Source organism: Erythrolamprus reginae, chromosome 4, assembly GCF_031021105.1.
Source record: "Erythrolamprus reginae isolate rEryReg1 chromosome 4, rEryReg1.hap1, whole genome shotgun sequence".
Lineage (NCBI taxonomy): Eukaryota > Metazoa > Chordata > Lepidosauria > Squamata > Dipsadidae > Erythrolamprus > Erythrolamprus reginae.
Genome location: NC_091953.1, coordinates 84,235,130 through 84,251,340, shown reverse-complemented (window position 1 = coordinate 84,251,340; position 16,211 = coordinate 84,235,130).

The following is a 16,211-nucleotide window of genomic DNA, read 5'->3' as shown; positions in this document are numbered from 1 at the left end:
AGGTGGACAAGTACGGGCCCCAGTCACCTCGACTGACTCGTTGTCAGCCGACTCTGTTTTCCAATTGGAGTCGAGGTCCGCCCGGATCTGAGCGATTTTATCAGTGAAAAATGTGTTAAGATCCTCGGCACTACTCTGTAAGGGCTCCCCAACTCCCCTCTGGTTAAGAAGGGAGCGGGTCACCCTAAACAGAGTGGCCGGGCAGGATTCCGCTGATGCAATCAAGGCGGCATGATACGCGCATCTTGCCGCCTTGAGCGCCACTTTGTAAGTCTTAATAAAAGCTCTTACAAGTGTTCGGTCGGATTCAGACTTACACTTCCTCCATCGCTTCTCTAGACGTCTCTTCTGGCGTTTCAACTCCCAGAGCTCCTCGTTGAACCATGGAGCTCTACAGGGTCTAGCGCCACAGAGAGGTCGCAAAGGCGCAATCCGATCAAGAGCCTCTGCTGCAGCCTTGTTCCAGGCTTCCGCAAGAGACTCCGCCGAACTGTGGACGAGTGCATCTGGAATAACCCCAAGCGCCGTCTGAAAGCCCTCTGGGTCCATCAGGTGTCTGGGGTGGAACATTTTAATTGGTTCCGCCTCCCTGCGGGGAAGGATTGGAGCCAGGAAGTCAAGCCGTAGTAGAAAATGGTCTGACCATGACAAAGACAATACTTCTAAACCCCTTAGTTTCAGACCATTGCTCAATTGCTCAGAGAGGAATACCATGTCGGGTGCGTGCACTCCCTCATGAGTCGGACCCTGTATTACTTGAGTCAGGTCCATGGCTGTCATGGTGGCCATGAACTCCTGTGCCAGTCCAGAGGCTTCGCTGAGTGACGGCAGGTTGAAGTCCCCCAAGACAATAAGTCCGGGGAACTCCACCGCCAACCCGGCTACCTCCTCGAGCACAGGCAGGGCTTTTGACACGCAGCTGTGAGGCAGTTACATGAGAAACAAGCCCACCTGAACCCCTAAGTCCAACTTCATCAAGAGAGACTCGCAACCCGCAATCTCTGGAGCAATGAGTCCACGTAGGCAAAGGCTCTCCCTGGCTATAATAGCCACTCCTCCCCCCCTTCCCTGGGGTCGAGGTTGATGCCATATCTGAAACCCGGCTGGGCAAATTTCAGAGAGAGGAACTCCTCCCTCTGGGCCCAGCCAGGTTTCAGTAATACATGCCAGGTCGGCCTCCTCATCCAGGATTAAATCCCGGATGAGGAGAGCTTTATTTACCACCGACCTGGCATTAAGCAGCAGCAATCTGAGCCCAGGGCCAGAATTACATTCATCACCAGTACCCAAGGTTGAGCTCACAGAGCCAGAACAAGGGATCGTTATTAAGCAATGATCCCTCGTTCCCCTGGAACGGCTAACTCTGTGGCCCCTGCCATATCTGCCTCTCCCCAGCAACACCGGGATATTCTGACCCTCTGTCACCCCAGAGATTAGCACCCCCTCTCCTCCTGCCTCTCCGGCATCAGGTGGGCCAAATCCGTCATTCATACTATTTCCAATTATCTCATTCATACCATACTCCCACCCACCCCAACCATCACACTCATACCAATCATTCACTCCATGCACAATATTATATCTACCCCAATCATCCATTAATTAAAAGACCCCCCAATAATATTTAAAAAGAATTAAATTAATAATAGTTAAAAACACTAATAAAATATATCACAATAAATAAGTAGAAAATAGAAAGTAGAAAAAATTCATAAGTTAATAATTGATAGCATAAAATCAGATCTTAATATTAGTTAATCATCAGTCAATCAATCAATCCAGGTGTAATGTCTTTTGTAGGTCTTCTATAAGGTCTTAAGGTCTTAAAAGGTCTTAAAAACTGCTGTCTTCTACAGTCAGTCCACTAGGGCCACAGATCTTCTATATAGTGCATAGCAATCAGGAGGATGGGGGGGAGGGAGACGACAAACCATGATAGGCATTTACAAAGTTAGTATTAGCAATGTCCCTAGGCCAATTGGCCATAATGTTCCCGAGCAACCAATTCCATCTTTCTCACCCCCTCTAATCATTTTTGTCGTTGTTGTTCCAATATCCAGCAGATCCATCAGTCTCCACAATCTTTCCATCCCACTTTAACCTCCCCTCGACACCAGCAACTCTCACCCACTGGTGCCATGTGGGGGGGGGGAGCGGGGGGGGGTGTTGTTGTCCCTGGATGTTCCCCACTTGCAGTTATCCTCCGCCACTGGTAACAGGTCACTCCCATCTCAGTGTTGGTCTCCACTTCTCTCTGTCGCCTCCGTTACCCCCTGGCCTCCACCGCCTCGGCGCCGGTCACTCTCACTCACCGGGGTTGGGGGGGAGGCTCAGTTCAACAGTGGCTCCACGCTCCACGTTTTCTCGACTCCTTTCCTCTCTCCGATGTTTGTATTTTGCACCAGGCACCGCCGCCATCTTCCACGTCTCAGCTGGTCACCTCTCGACGCCGTGATCTTTCTCGGTGCCTACAACACCCCCTGGCCTCCACCGTCTCGGTACCGGCCACTCTCACTCACCGGGGCCGGGTCGGGAGGCTCAGTTTGGCAATGGCTCCACGCTTTTTCGACTGCTATTTTCCCTCCGATGTTCATATTTAGCATCAGGTACCACCGCCATCTTCCGCGTCTCAGCTGATTACCTCTCCATGCCGCAGTCTCTCTCGGCACTTCTACAGCAGGGCGGAGATATTACGTTTCTAGCCTCAAATTTCAAGATAGGGGACACACAGCAGCAGCAGCAGACAACCTTCGGGACATTCCATCCTGGATTAATACATTTTCTGATGATATTATGCCGTCGTTTCAGAGGAGCGGCGGACCCACCATCTCCTCACCGCTCGTGGGAGGTTTTCTCTTCTTCAGCTGGCTCAGAGGTAGGGAAGCAATAGCTCATCATCATGTGACACACTGGGCAGTTCAATGGCTCTCTTGTCCACAGCAGAAGCAAGACCCCAAGATTTGGTGAGGCTTTCCTCCTTTGATCAGAGGTGCACCCCCTGTTCCTCCTCAGAGGACCAGTCATTTCTCAGGTGCTCAGGGAGGCCAGCTTTCCTGCATGTGTGCTCATGGTACTCCATTAGCTCAATCTCCACTTCAGTGGCCACTTGGTACCATGCTTGCAGGTCATGTGGCACTGCCTGGGCTAGGCAGTTATGATATAGCTCTTTGCTTAGTCCTTCCCGAAATTGGCAAACCAGCATGCACTCAGGCCAGCCTCTCAGGAGGCTAGCCAGACTGTGGAAGTCTTGGATGTACTCTGCCACTGACCACTTGTCCTCATTTAGGATGTGGATGCAGGCTTCCAGGTGTTGAACTGCCATAGGGTCTTCAAACTGCTCTTGTAGTTTGCATGAAGGCATCTAGGTCAGTCAGCTCTGGAGAAGTCTCATCATGCAGAGACACCAACTATCTTCTAGGTTAGATGCCACAGCATGAACCTGGGTTGCATCATCTGAGTACATCGCTCCATAGCACTCCATATAGGAGCAGGAGAGGGAGACTATGCACTGTTTGTGGCTTCACTTCTTCCATCCTAGTTATCACCACTGTGATCCCTGGTGATGCAGCTGACCAGATCTCCAAACTGCCAAACTTCTCTCTCAGCTGCTCCATTGATTGGCTGTGGGCAGTGACCAGAAACTTCCACTCAGCTGGTTTGTCCCACTCAGCCATTTGCCTCATTTTTCATCTGCTCCCTTGGACCATGTTGACTCCCTCAGGATCCAATTGGTCTTTGGCTTCCACTGCCTTGCCTACATTCACTATCCAGTGGATTTTCTGTTTGAGATGCACATTGTCCAGCTGTGCTCTGCTACTGCTTAAAGCATCACTGGAGTTTCCCAAGCCAGGATTTCTTCTGACTTCTTCCACTCCTCTGAATTTTTGGCTGTCACCAACATCTTTGTGTCATTGGCCTCCCGGTGGGATCCAGATAGGCTACTACTATGAGAACTGGCTTAATGTCAACTGTCCCACTGGCATATGCAGCAAAAGAAACTCCTGGAACATTATTTTATTAAGAGTATAGCTTTACTAATAGAGCTATATAGGCAGAGTAAGAAGCAAAGGCAGTTCTGAGTTTTCACATGCAAACTGCATAGTTACAATCCCCCTTTTTCTCTCTGTGCCACCCACTGTTCAGTGTCCATCAATCCAGTGCAATCGCTTTGTTTTGAGAAACAGTCTGCTCAGCTCGGAAGACTCTCATAATTTGACCTTGAGGTGTCAAGATTCTCCCGGGCCACAGATGGATGCACAGAAATTCCTCAATTCCCTCACAGCCACCCATACATTCCAATCATTCCTCCGCCCGCCCTCCCCCCACACCTAGTTTCTGTTGCCTGGCTGCAAGAGAAAGTGCAGAGCAAGTCAGCATTGACAAATATATTGAATTGGAACAAAATGATTTCGAGTCTTTTAAAAAATCACGCACTGATTTCCTTAGTGATTCACATATATTTACTTTGGAGTTCATAATCAGTACATGAAAATCCAGTATTAAATTTATGTAAAACGGAAGCAGTATGCTTATTTATCCCCAGATAGCCTCTTCTGACATTTATAACATCAGGAAGATAATTTTTTTTCTTCCTTCATTTCACAACTGCTTCCCTTCACAGTTATGCCTTGTTCTATTCAGTCCATTTTCAAGCTACTCTGAATCATAAGTTTAGCACTGTTCCAGAGTACAGTGGTACCTCTACTTACGAACTTAATTCATTCCGTGGCCAGGTTCTTAAGTAGAAAAGTTTATAAGAAGAAGCAATTTTCCCCATAGGAATCAATGTAAAAGCAAATACTGCATGTGATTGGGGAAACTACAGGGACAGTAGAGGCCCTGTTTTCTCCCAGGCGATTCCTAGAGAGGCCCCACGGAGGCTTCTCCCCGCCTTTTCCAGCCCTGTTTATTCCCAGGAGATTCCTAGAGAGGCCCCACAGAGGCTTCGCTCTGCCTTTTCCAGTTACAGTTTGTGAGGCTCAGGTTTTGAGTGGAAAATTATTCTTGAGAAGAGGCAAAAAAATCTTAAACACCCGGTTCTTATCTAGAAAAGTTCTTAAGTAGAGGCGTTCTTAGGTCGAGGTACCACTGTAGTACTAAATCCATTAATTTCATCCCATCACCATCAGTGAGCTGTTAGACAGTATTATTTGGTCTGTTATGTAGATGTTTGGGTGGTTCAGGGTGGTAAATTTGGGGTGAGTGGAGCATGTTTTTTGGGATTGTTATTTGTGTTGGAATTGGTCTTTAGGTGTCATGTGAATTTTGTTGTATGGGTATATTGTGTATATACATACAATGATAATAAAGTATTTATTTATTGGGTAAAATCACTTAATGTCTGAATCCACTTTGAGTCCATCTTGTATTTTCTGATGCTTTAATCTATCTAGTCTTTTAAAACCCAGTAAGAAGCTATTTAATAGTTATTTGATTGCTTTAGAGGATTTACTAAAGAGCTTACTTGTTGAAAAAGGGAAAATAGTTGGGGGTGGGGAACCAGATAATACAAAATCCATTTTACAAATTACTGAATTTGTTGTTTCTTTGAATGCACTAACATGGAAAAAAAAATTATTTCCTCCTGTACAGCACACACACATGCCAACATACTTTCAAATATCAATGGGTTATTAAAGGAACAACAGTATGTCTTCATTGATAAGACAATATGCCAAGAATGGAATCTTATGAAAAGAAAAGAAATAAGGCACAATGAAGCAGCTTTTGACATGAAACGAACAGTCCTTTCTCCTTTCTGATTCTCACAGCACTTGATAATATATCTAAATCAGTGGTCACCAATTGGTGATCCATGGACCACTGGTGATTCACCAGAAAATGTTGGTGGTCTGCGGAAAAATTATTTGTATTTTTTATATTGCACTGAATCAGGGGTCCTCAAACTACGGCCCCTGAGCTGGATATATGCAATGATCTCTTGTGTTGCTGCAGAGTTTCTCCCCCTTTGGAATCTTTTTGTGCGAGTCAAAGAGAGGCAGAAATTATGAATTGGGGTGTACTTCAGCCTCCTGGTGCAGGGCTTTGGGCAAAGGCTGGAGGGAAGCGCTGCTGGCGGCAAAGAGTGAGAGGGCCTTGTTCCAGTGGTGCTGTATCATGGCCTGGAACTGACTGACCATCTCAGCCCACTGAGCCACCAGGCCTTGCACTCCTGCAGGTTTTCCTTCCGCTTTGAAAGCCTATGCTCGTAGTCCTCAGTGAGGTCCTTCTGTTGAGCCTCCTTCTCAGTCAGATCCAATTTGAATTGAGCCCACTATTTTGCCAATTCTTTCTCATGATGGCTGCTTAGCCCCAACAATTGCTTCCTATTGGGCCCTAAGGAGCCCAATCAGGCAAGCAAGGAGTGGCTGGGAGGGGAGAAGTGAATAGAGGCCGGCGAGGTGCCCCTCGATGTCAGTGACATCAAGTTGGACACATCCACCCTGTGACATGGCCACCTAGCCATGCCCACCCAACAACACATTTGTCAGATCATATTAGTGGTCCAAGGGATTTAAAATTATGATTTTATCCTTGAGGTCCAAAAGGTTAGACACCCCTGCTCTAAATGGCATTGATGTTGGGATTGCAAATAATAACTAGCACCCTGGATGACTTCAATCTGGTGAACATAAATTGGACCACTTAAGCTCAGTTTTACAACCCATGTAATTTTTCAATTGCATTTCTCCCACAAACATGCAGGTCCCCACATTTCTCTTCAATAGCAGGAAAATGTTTGTATGGAAGTTAATAACATAAGTCCCAATGAGAAAAGTAAAAATTATAAATAAACAAATAACAGGCCAATTGAGACATTCAAATGACATATGCACGAGGAGAGTGTAGGACTAAATCAGCTGCTTTCTACCCACCCATTTTCTTGCACCGTGCAATCTGTTCAACTTATGCAACGCCTTTTACAAAATTCAGAACCTGATTGTTTTAAATTGAAAAGGGCAAAGCACGGATTGCAATCCATGTACAATAAATAGTCACGTTTGATTCTTACTTATTTGTTTGTTTTAATTTGAACAGCAGCATTTTTATGGCAGGGAGAGGGAGAGATCTATCTGTCTGCCTCTCTATCTCTTGCTCCATCTATCCATTGGTCTTGACAAATGAAATGATGCGATGTTGCCAGATTGGATGGGACCAAGTGGCTGGCCTGTTGAAAAAGTATTGGTGTATTTTGAGGAGATAAAGCAATAAAAGGTTTTGTGAGATGAATGGTAACCATTTCAATCTCTAGTTTCAGAAAACAAACATCTGCTGGGGGAGGAATTGTGGGAGAGTATGGTACAACGAAATGGGTGTCTGAAATATGACAAAACAAAAAGGTGAATTGTATTTTTGCAACCTGATTAAAGCAGAAAAAATTTGGAAACATCTGGAAATAGATGCTCTGAGTGCTTCTGGTCCATGATCTGCCCACATCTGTAATTAGAGGAGATTTCTGCATACCTGATTTTGCTCAGGATTAATGCACAGAATAGCAATAGCAATAGCACTTAGACTTATATACCACTTCACAATGCTTTACAGCCCTCTCTAAATGGTTTACAGATTCACCATATTTCCCCCAACAATATATGTCTTCATTTTACTGGAAGAATGAGTCAATCCTGAGCCAGTGAGACTTGAACTGCCAAACTGCTGGTAGTCAGCAGTCAGCAGAAGTAGCCTGCAGTGCCACATTCTAACCACTGCACCACCATGGCTCTTAATATCGAATATTGAATATTCTCTCTGCAGAAGAAAGAGAAAGAAAGAAAAAGCAAGATGAAGCCCCTCATCAACCTACATGCAATGGTCCAGTAGAGAGACAGAAACTCTTGTCACTACCTCTCATTTTCATAAAGGCAGAAAGGACTGTTATATTCTAAATGTTCAATATAATTGTGTTTGTCCCTAAACAATGCAAGATGTTCACAGAAAAGTAACTATACTCCGTTTCTTTTCCCAATGCATAGGACTCATGATAAAACTAGCTGGCAATTACTGAATAGAATCAAAATGTAGAATATTAGATAATGAAAAAAAGCTAGATGACTTTGAGCCAGTTATTTTATCTTCACCATACCCACTTCACAAAACGCCAAAAATAGAAAGCAGAAATATTAGGCATATATGCTAACTTGAGCTGACCAATTATAAAGACAGGATAAAAATTGAATAAAAAATAAAATAAAATAAAATAGAAGCTGAGCAGCTTTTTCTGTATTAATCAAAAATTTTGCTACATCTATTTACATTTTTATATTCTAGGCACAGTAAATAAACAAACAAGAACAAGATATGTTGAATGCAGCACTGGGCCTTTCATATAAACTTTATTTACAAAAGAAAGTTTAAGTTTGGTGTACATGTTTTGAAAATCAAATCAAAATCAGAATTGCCAACATGCCTCAAATGGAAGGAAAAGGTGAGATACAATGGCCAACAGTCTCCCACTCTCTGGCTGCCATTTTAGAAATATATCCGCAGTTAGGCATTCAAAATTCCAAATATGTTTGGAAATATATCTGCTAGTCCCAAAACTGACCTAGTGCATCCAAGGAAGAAAATAGCCCAGCTGGTTCCACCTTCCCATTAAAAACAAACTGAAATGACCATTAATGCAATGAATACCCAGATTTATTCTCAACTTGGACTAGTACTTTGAAAACCATAATATTTGGCTCTGAGCTTGCCTACTGAACTTTTTCGGAATTCAGAAAATGTAAGCAGGAAGTTTAATAAGTTCCTTAAGGCCAATTTGTTCCAGAATTCTTCCACTTTAGGAAAAAACTGGAAGGACTCTGAACAAGCAAGAAGCATTTTTTTAAAAATCCATTATACAAAGGCTTTGCAATAATATGCATGTTAGCTTTTATAGAATTTTAAATAGTGAAGCTAAGAGATACGTTAATCCTATCTCACTCAGTGGGCTGGGAATGAGATGAAGAAATAGTTGTGGAGATGTTTGTTTATATTATGATTAGGTGGAGGCGGAGGAGACCCACAGTCAAAGGTGTTGCTAATCCAGTATTGAATTCAGCTATATCTTAACTGTAATTATGCAGACCTTGCATTTCTGCAAGCAAACAAAGTTTGGAATAGATTGCAGATACAAAGCATTTTATAGCGTCATTAGCCTGCTATGACAATGAGTAACAGGCACCACAACAATGACCCACTGATTGCCCAACTGATTAATAGAAGAAAACAGCTTGAAAATAGGATTGTTGTAAAACAGCCTTTCTGTTTGTCGGTTTGGAGAGAATGAAAGAGGAAGGAGAAAAATAAAGCTTTTTCAGTTACTTTTGAGACAAACTGATAGGTGCTGGGAGTTTTCTTCTTAGAAAGGAGTGGCAATGCTTGCAGCTTTGGGTTTCATTTTACCTTGGAACCCTCTGAGTAGCTTTAGGCCAGTCTTTTTTCCCTTTGCCTCCTCTGCACTCAAATGAAGTGAAAAATGAAAATGCTTGTCTACAATGGAAAAAGGCAAAGATTATTGGTACAGTAGACACTAAACACTAAACACTAAAAAAACAAACAAACCTGTAATCATAATGATTTAGCGCCATTACAAGTATATTGGCTTTGATGAATATTGAATTGTTGAAAAAAAATATTGAAGAAATAACAGACCTAGGAAACTACAGAACCATCAGTCTAACATCAATAACTGGGAAGACCCTTGAAAAGATAAAAAAAAAACAGATCTGCAAACAACTAGAAGCAAATAAAGTTATAACTAGTAGCCAGCATAGGTTTGTTAAAAACAGATTGTGCCAAACTAATCTTATTTCATTCTTTGATAAGGGCACTAAATTAGTAGACCAGTGAAATGCTGTGGACATAGTACTGTATACTTAGATTTCAGAAAGGCATTTCACGAAATAGACCACAACCTACTTCTTGGTAAGCTAGAAAAATGTGGACTACACAACATCACCGCCAGATGAATCTGTAGCTGGCTGACAAACCATACTCAATGAATAGTCCTTAATGGTACGACATCCATATGGAGAGAAATAAGCAATGGGATATCACAAGGCTCTGTCTTAGGCTCAGTACTCTTCAATATCTTCATAAATGACATAGATGAGGGAATAGAATCTATTTGTGAGAGGGACCTTGGAGTTCTAGTGGATGATCACTTGTGAAAAGCAATTTTTCACAAATTTAAACTGTTTAATATCTAAATTCGTATGGAATAACAAAAAACCTAGAATTAGACTTAAAGCTCTACAAGACTCCAGAACGAGGAGTTGGTCTCCCAAATCTAGAATGATCATATCAAGTGGTCAACCTACTATGAATAAGAGAATGGATAAAGCTAGAAAATGAGAGAATTTTAACAATAGAAGTTCATAACATACTAGAGGGGTGGCATGCACATTTATGGGAGAAAGGGACAACTAAACATACACAATTTCAGTCACATATGATAAGGAAAATATTGTTAGGTACATGGAGAAGGATAAAGAATAAACATTATACTGAAATACCAAGATGGTTATCGACTATAGAAGCTCAAGTATATCACAACGTAATTGATAAAACTAGAATATGAAGAACTTCTCAATGCAAAAGATTCATTAAAGAGTAGAGAGGAAAAGGAAGGAAAGGTATTAGTTTGGTTATCTTATTATCAAATAGGAAGCAGATATAAGAGGGATTTAATAGAATATGGAATATGGAATATGTAGATAACATTTTAATAGGTCCAGAAAAAACAATATTACTTGAAAGAAAACAAGATAGCATGGATGACCAACTTTGGTTACAGCATACAACTAAAAATTGGGAGAAACTATGGAAATAAAATTTCAAACTGATAATATCTATACCTTATAAAGAAAATCTTTATAAGATGTTCTACTGGTGGCATTACGCCCCGGCAAGACTTGCAAAAGTCTGCATTAATTTAAACTGTGAATATTGGAAATGTAAAACACCACACGGCATGTACTACCATATGTGGTGGACGTGCCCAGAAGCAGTAAAATTTTGGGCCTTGATTAGAAATTGGTTGAAAGAAATTCTAAATTATGAACTAGAATTAAAACAGGAAATATACCTACTAGGCATTATCATTGGGAATCATAAAAAGGCAAATTTATACCTAATAATCCATTTACTTACAGCGGCAAGATTAAGTTTCACACAAAATTTGAAAAAAGAAAATATACCAACAAAACAGATGATAATCAGAAAGATACTAGAATGCGCAAATATGAATAAAATTACGATGGAATTGCAGAATAAACAGGGAAGTGAATATTATACTGTATGGGGGAAATTATACAAATAGATAGTAAAAAAAACGGAAATAAAATAACCAGACAAAATAAAAGAGGACAAATGTAGAAAAGGTAATTTTAATAGGAAAGTGAACACAAGAACAAGGGGGCACAATCTGAGGTTAGTTGGGGGAAAGATTAGAAGTAACGTGAGAAAATATTATTTTACTGAAAGAGTAGTAGATGCTTGGAACAAACTTCCAGCAGACGTGGTTGGTAAATCCACAGTAACTGAATTTAAACATGCCTGTGATAAATCCATCCTAAGATAAAATACAGGAAATAGTATAAGGGCAGACTAGATGGATCATGAGGTCTTTTTCTGCCATCAATCTTCTATGTTTCCATGTAATGTAAAAATAACTTTATTTCAAAATGCACAAGTTTCTGTAAACTTTTTGTATGGTGAATTGCATCATACTTTTTGTATGTACTGTATTTGTTTATGCTTTATGTTTCAAAAAACTCAATTAATTTTTTTTTAAAATCATCAGTCAAATGGTCAGGTTGCTGTACAGTAATACCCCGGTTATTGCGTCCCCAACCATTGCGAACAGGGTAATTTGCGATTTTTCAACCCGGAAGTCAAAACACCATCTGCGCATGCGTGCCCTTTTTTCTATGGGCACGCATGCGTAGATGGCGCCCGGCAGATCAGCTGCTGGGCGGCTTCCCTGGGTCTTCCCCCTCTTGCTGGTGGGAGGGCGAGCAGCGGGCATCAGCAAGGAGTTTCCCCACCGCCCACGCAAACTCCTCGCTGCCGCCCGCCCTTCGCCCGTTCATTCTCGCCGCTTTGGAGCTGAGTCCTGAAGCGAATTCGCTTCAGGACTCAGCTCCAAAGCGGCGAGAGGGAGCGCGGACAAACCGTTCGCTGGCGCTAGCTCTCGCCGCTTTGGAGCTGAGTCCTGAAGCGAATTCGCTTCAGGACTCAGCTCCAAAGCAGCGAGAGGGAGCGCGGACAAACCGTTCGCTGGCGCTAGCTCTCGCCGCTTTGGAGCTGAGTCCTGAACCGAATTCGCTTCAGGACTCAGCTCCAAAGCGGCGAGAGGGAGCGCGGACAAACCGTTCGCTGGCGCTAGCTCTCGCCGCTTTGGAGCTGAGTCCTGAAGCGAATTCGCTTCAGGACTCAGCTCCAAAGCGGCGAGAGGGAGCGCCAGCGAACGGCCTGCCTGCCCGCTAGCGAGGAGCCGAAGATTGGGGGCGGCGCGGCTGTTTTAAAACGTCGCCACCAGCATGGGGGGCTTGCCAGCACCCCCCGGACCCCCAACCCGGGTTTGGGGGGCTGCTAGGAAGCCCCCCATGCCGGCGGCGACGTTTTAAAACAGCCGCGCCGCCCCCAATCTTCGGCTCCTCGCTAGCGCTGCAGAAGTAAAAACACCATCTGCACATGCGCAGATGGTGTTTTTACTTCCACAGCGCTACTTCGCGAAAACCCGCTCGTTGCGGGGGGTCCTGGAACGGAACCCTCGCAACGAGCGGGGGATCACTGTATACTTTTATGATGGGAAATTGGGAGGGGAAAATTAACAATTGAAGAGGAACTAAGACGTCTGAAATCAGGTTCTCATTGGTGCTGGCTTCTTCAAGGCCACCTGCCCTGAGTCGGGAATTTTACCAGCCCAAACACTTCAGAGTTTCTCATTACATATCAGCAGTACTGGATGCATGGATGGACTATGGTGGGAAGGTTAGGGGAAACTAGGAATTTAAGCTTCATGTTGTTAGGCAAGAATTTTAGATTCCGCTTGACTCTACTACAACCAGTATTCCTTAGTAAAAAGTGCCTTTTCATTTCACATGGAGTCATGAGTTTTACTTCCCTAAGGAATCAAACTGGGACAGGTCTGACACCAACTATGAATTGCTTATTGAAACAAAACTTTGCTTTCCTCTGGACCATTTTGACCTTGACCAATATAAGAGCAAAATCATTGAATTGATTTACTCTTTCCAAGTGTTTGTTTTTTTAAGCCAGTTATGTGAAAATTAAGTCTTTGAGAAAAATAGCCATTTCCTGACTGTGTTTGGGAAAGAAATCAGAATCTACTAATGGAACTTATAATGAAGCTTTTTTTCCTCCTAACTAACATATTTTATATGTACAATTAAGTGAAAATGTCATATTTGCATATGCATGTGACAGTGGATTCTGTTTTTATACATATAGATTTTTTTCATCAATTTAAGATATTTGTGGTAAAGTTTATTAATGAGACAAAATTGAGACATACAATGCCCTCTCTAACTTGTCCCTATATTTGTTTTTCCACATGTAGTCTTTAGAGGAGAGGGTAATTTCCACACTTTACTGAGGAGAAAAAAATGGTTTCCATTTTGTAATACAAACTAACTTCCTAAAAGAGATGTTTTCACAGTCTGAATGCCCTGATGAACAGAGAGGCAAAACCCACCTCTCTATCAGTTTGGAAGTGGGGCTAGGATGGTGAAATGGCAGGAGGACATTGAATGAAAAAGAAGGAAAGAAATCCCTTCACTCGGAAAAATTGGCACCAAAATGGGTTGTTTTTTAAAAAAAAAGTTGCTAGAAAACTCTATTGTGCCCCTAAAACATGTAGGAGGTAGAAAGCAGTTTACTGGTTTTTTAAAAAGTGATGTTCCAGTACAAACATGTGATGATCAAAATTGTGCACCATCATGCCATTAAATATAACACTTTGTACCTGTTGAGATTTGCAATTAGAGGTCTTTAAAAACAACTCAGCAGCAACTAGAGCCTACAGCTGTGATGCTATAGGTGGTAAAAGGTTTGAAATGCCTATTCTTTCTTCCATAATTACAGTATGCATCGGGGTGCAACTTATGCTTATATTTTCAAAACAATAGATAATACACTGTATTCATTGCCATGTTCCCTCTGAATAATAGTTATAGTTAGTACAAACATTGCTTCAGTGGTTCTTTAGCACAAAAATGATTCCAGTGTAGGCCCATCAGAACAAACAAGAAAAGACTGACTTTCTCCTTTCCTGCTGTTTCTCATGTTCCTTCAAATGCTCCTTTACTAATCATCTTGATCAGATTTTGAGGTTGTGCAACAGACTGGGGGGGAAAAATAGGAAAAAGAAGAAATCAGCCGACAAAACATTGAGTTTCTTTCTTTTGCTCTATAGCCTTACAGCTTAGAAAAACCATTCCATATGTTGTGGCTACTTTTTTAAGAAGGAAGAAATGAACCCAATTATTGGTAAATATAGTTGTCATTAAAAGTGTAGTTCATTGAAGAAAAACAACTGGATCTGCAAAGCCACCTGGGATAGAATGCATCTTTGGAAGGGGAGCTGGTCTATGAAGTACAGTGAACCAGCAGTTTCCCAAGAAGGAGGGAGTATCGGTACATTCCAGAATGGGATGTGAGACAGAGGCAACACATCTAGGAGCTTGATAAAAAACAGAGGAAGAGTGTTGGGGTAGTCTCTCTTGAATCTTCTAAGTCTGTGATGGCGAACCTATGGCATGCGTGCCACAGGTGGCACATGAAACCATATTTGCTGGCATGCAAGCCACTGTCCTAGATCAACTCCAGTGCACATGTGCGTGCAAGCCAGCTGATGTTTTGCTTGTTAAGGGGCTCTGGGAGGGCACTTTTGGCCTTCAGAGGGGCTCGAATGAGTGGAGGAAGGCATTTTTGCCCTCCCCAGGCTCCAAGAAAGCCTCTAGAGCCAGGGGAGGGTGAAAAATGGGCCAACTGGGCCCACTGGAAATTGGAAAATGTGGGGGAGTGCAGGAGGGTGTTGTGCGTGCATGCACAGAGTAGTGCAGGGTGGGGTTGTATACACATGTGCAAGGGGGAGGAGTGCTAGGGGCATTGAATTAAGAGTGTGGGCACATGCACATGCAAGATAGTGCATGCATGCTTTCAGCACTTGGGGATAAAAAAGTTCACCATCACTGTTCTAGGTTAAGGTGAGAATAATAAGGACTTAGCCTGGCAAGATTCTGTCTATCATACCTAAACAAATAAAGAATTGAACTCTGGTTGAATTTTCTATATCATTCATTAGATTAATCTGACAATACCTAAAAATCACAATTCTTATATTGAACTTGAGAAATTTGTTCATTCCTTCCTTCAGAGAGAACAAGGTACAGAACCATTTCCCTAGCCATGGTTACTCTGTTGTAGCAACCTCAAAAAGCAATTTTGCTTTCTGTAAAAGAACAGGATAAGTCTGCATCTTTCAAGTTAAAAAACATAATTACAATATAAAATTGAAATTTAAATGGAAGTTTAATTCACTTCCTCCTAACAACTACTTTAGAACTCAACAAACCCTTGATATATAGAAGACATCAAAGCTGTATTTATCCAGAAAATAGGCATTAACAAATATAAATTGAAGGGAAATGTTAAGATGTAGATAACATGCCATTTATATTGCATCACATACTATGACTAATGACTACATATATAATTTATCAGATTGCTAATCAATTAAAAGTCTCCAGGTTTTCCTTATAACCAGCACATCAAATATAAATGTATAATATGTCATTTCAGATCCTTTCCTGAAATCTTGTCATTTCATGACATTTCTTGGCTGCCCTTACCTTATAAAACCTGTCCCTATAATGATTTAAGCAGTTCCTATCCTTTCAACAGGCCTTACAAGACCTAGCTTTTTACTCAGGCACTGGGAGAGAATGAGAATATCTGGTGCTGGTTGTGGGGCATCCAAAAGGAAGGGTTGAGGCACTGGATTTTTGTTTTTGTTTTTTGATTTTTTGATTTTGAGTTTATACAGTAGTTATTGGTTTTATTGCTGTGAGGCTCCCAGAGTTGTGTTATGAGATAGATGGCCACATAAATCTAATAAACAAACAAAATACCTTCTGTTGCTAAGGTAAATAATACTCAATGCAACAACATAGTACTTGTGAACTCATTGAAATAAAAGCAGT